Raw genomic sequence first — 3,621 nt, 5'->3', positions numbered from 1 at the left:
AGTGGATACCCAACCTAGCTGGCACCTAGGTTCAATGAGACAACTAAATTATGGAACGAAGTGGGTCACTGTAGGGGTCTCGGACTCCCTACCACTCCTCGTTAAAACAGTGACTCCCGCACGAGGTTAGCACATTGATGCTTTAATGATTTGAATGTCAGTTGACATGTGTGAGTATGCGGGATACTCGAAAAAGAATCACCTATGTAAGAGAGAAGTGAAGGTCGCTTCAAAGGAGAATTGATGGGCACAATTCTTCACAAACTCTTGCAGAACAAGGAAGGTGACCCACGACCAAAACGGGCACAGTCATGAGAATAGAGCATGGTTGGGAGGTTTCTGTGTGAGATATGTCATCGTCTACACAAATAGCAGTCGGTTCAAAGACATCGCGTTCTACCGTACAGCCAGTAGAGTAAACATATCTTCACAAGGGAAGGTTCAAAGGGCAACACCTACCTATCCGATGCAGGGATCGACCGTTGAACACAGTTGTTTCCGATTTCAAAATACCATGAAAATCAATTTTTCATTCATGTAGGGGATTGTTGGAAAAATAGCATTGAAATGACATTTTAAGTGGCTATTTTGTGGTACAATTATCAGTGGGGTCCACTTCCGATTTGGGTCGGGTCAAAGTGGATTCAGGTTCTTCGTAGTGAGACGAAGAGATTGATATATTGTACGCTCAAAACGGATAATGGGTGAATGAGATATTGATTCTCAAAGTAGACCCATTGAGTTGGAAAAATGAAGGGAAAAAAGAATGAGCTTTTGTCCCACATTGGTTTGGGAAGTGGATTTGCACCACTATTTATACAAGAATCTTTTTAAGGCTTATTGAATTGTATGGCATAGAGGCTCTCTCTTTTGTGCAGGGGGCGGGGTGAAAATCAAATCTCAAACTGAGCCTGAAAGGGCTTGATTCAGGCTTGAACTCATGTATGTCGTTCACTGGGTGGTTACCAGACCCAGAATTGTTTGCGTTATAAACGTTTTGAACTGATTTAATATCAGTGTTAATGCTAGTTTTGAATGCCATTTAACCTTCAAATCCTATATAAGCTTGAGTTGAGCATGTGGTTTTAGTGAACAAAAGTAGCCAAAAAGGACACAACACACACAACAGATTTTCTGCTCCCAAAACTCTACTCCTACTCCTTCTTGTCGACTGTGTTCTGCTCATGCTCTTGTTCGTCGGGTTCTTCGTTTGGGTGGTCAAACGTTGAACCGTAGTACGTTTTATCCTAGGAAACCTAGCTTACAACGCTCCTAGCAGTTTTGGGAAGTAGCAAATAAGGTTTTAAGGAAAGAGTGTTTCGCTCGACTCGTACTAACCATCTTTCTACATCCTCATTTCTTGTTGGTTGGAATTATAATCTGGAGGATTATAAATTCCATTTTGGTTGATATATATATATATATATATATATATATATATATATATATATATATATATATATATATATATATATATATATATATATATATATATATATATATATATATATATATATATATATTATTTTTGGTAAATCGACTTGGTTCATTATTTTCCAACAGGGATATGATATAGTTTGGGATCTTCAAACAAATCAATTAAAGGTCCGATGAATTTGTATTTTAATACAAAGGAGCACCAAAGTTTGAAAATGTCAAAAGGCGGTGAGCAAGTAACATTGGAGGCATGCAAAAAGGAGTTGATGAAGAGGGCTATGGTGCAATTTTCACGGTGGATGTATGAGGTCGGACTACCATTTAATTGTATTCAATACACTATAAGCTTACAAGGCTTTATTGAGTGTGTTGCACAACATGGGCCGGGAATAAAGCCACCTTCCTATCATGAAGTTAGAGTGTCATATCTTAAGAAAGAGGTTGAGCATGTTAAGGAGTTGTTCAAGCCACATGAGGAGACATGCAATGCATATGGTTGTTCTTTGATGATGGACACGTGGACAGATATGAGAGGTCGTGCATTTATAAATGTCCAAGTTAATTGTTGATGCTCAAGTCGGTAGATGTTAGCAAGGACACGGTTGATGCTAACAAAATGCTAGAGCTCTTTGACACTTTTGTCAATCAAGTGGGGAAGGATAAAGTTGTGCAAGTCATATCTGACAATGTTTTAGAGAATGTGAGAGTTGGTATGTTTAAAATATTTATTTTTTTATCCTTTATATTAAGAATTTAAGATTTTTAAATTTTAAATTTTTTTACCTATTAATTCTTTATATAATTTAGGCAAAGATTAATGGAGTTGTACCCGACTTTGTATTGGACGCCATGCATTGCCCATTGCATCAATTTGATGTTTAAAGACATCTTTGAGATTTGCCATTTTGCAATGGCATACAAGCAGGCTTTGAAATTGTCGGTGTATATCCATTCGAAGACAAAGCTTTTGAATTGGTTGAGGAAAGTATACCGGAAAGCGTGATTTGGTCAAGTTTGCTAAGACTCGGTTTGCTACAGTAAAACATTGACATTCAAGAGGCTTCACGAGCAGAAGAACAATTTGAGGAAATTGTTCAACTCAGAAGAATTCCTCACTAGCTCTTACTTCAAAGAAGAGACAAGAAAAGAGTGTTCTAGAATTGTGCAAATGTCAAACTTTTGGAATACAATTATAGAGGCACTTAAAATAGGCGGTTCATTGATTAGCACCCTTCGGTTAGTTGATGGGGATGTTAAGCCATCAATGGGCTATATTTATCCTATGATGGAGATCACAAAGCAAGAAATTGAAAAAACTTTGAACAACAACTCAAGCAAGTACAAGAAGGTGTTTGATATCATAGACAAAAGGTGGACTTCCCAGCTTCGTCAACCATTGCATGCAGCTGTGTATTACTTGAATCTAGATTACTTCCAGTATAGGGGTGAGCCACAGGTTTCTCCTACAATTCATTCGGAAGAAGTTGTTGCTGGCTTTTATTCTTGTTTGGAGAGGTTGGTTCGAGATCAAGATCTGCATGACAAAATTACCGAGGAAGTATCTATGTGGGAAATTGGGTATGGTTTATTTGGCTTGCCAGTTGCCAAGAAGGAACGTGGTTCTAGAGCTCTAGGTTTTTACTTATTAGACAATTTAACAATTTTTATTTATAATCAAACTTTGAATAATTTTCAAATTTTACAGTTGATTGGTGGACTTCTTTTGGGGGTTCAACTCCCCATTTGAAAGAATTCGCAATTAAGATTCTTAGTCTCACGACTAGTGCGTCTGGATGTGAACGGAACTGGAGTGTCTTTGAGCATGTAAGTTAGTCAATTTAGAAGTAATTAGCAATTATAACATATTTATGCACTAATTCATTTTAAATATTCCAGTTGCATTAAAAAAGGATGAGTCGCCTTGAACACATGTGCCTTAATGATTTGATTTTTCATTAAGTATAATAGGGCATTGAGGCGACGATAGGAAATGAGGGATACCATTGATCCAATTAGTTTGGATTAAATTAATTTTGCCAATGAATGGTTGAGAGGTATCCCGGAGGATGCAAATGAGGAGTTGGTGTTTGGTGATGGGGATGGCTTGACTTGGGGTGACATTATTAAATTTTCGTGTGCAAATGAAACTCCTTATTCTCTTAGGCGTGCTTCAAAAGGAAAAGA

General features: G+C 37.4%; 1 long non-coding RNA gene across 1 annotated transcript; it reads left to right on the top strand.

The window, feature by feature from the left end:
- The first annotated feature begins 3,035 nt into the window (after positions 1–3,035).
- On the top strand, positions 3,036–3,369 carry LOC109191603. The gene is made up of 3 exons (XR_002055959.1): positions 3,036–3,071; positions 3,143–3,261; positions 3,334–3,369. It is a non-coding gene; the product is annotated as an uncharacterized LOC109191603 (long non-coding RNA).
- Positions 3,370–3,621: the final 252 nt, after the last annotated feature.

This window comes from Ipomoea nil, unplaced genomic scaffold, assembly GCF_001879475.1.
Source record: "Ipomoea nil cultivar Tokyo-kokei standard unplaced genomic scaffold, Asagao_1.1 scaffold1703, whole genome shotgun sequence".
Classification (NCBI taxonomy): Eukaryota; Viridiplantae; Streptophyta; class Magnoliopsida; order Solanales; family Convolvulaceae; genus Ipomoea; species Ipomoea nil.
The sequence above is the reverse complement of the archived record's forward strand: the minus strand, read 5'-3'. Positions and strand labels throughout refer to the sequence as shown.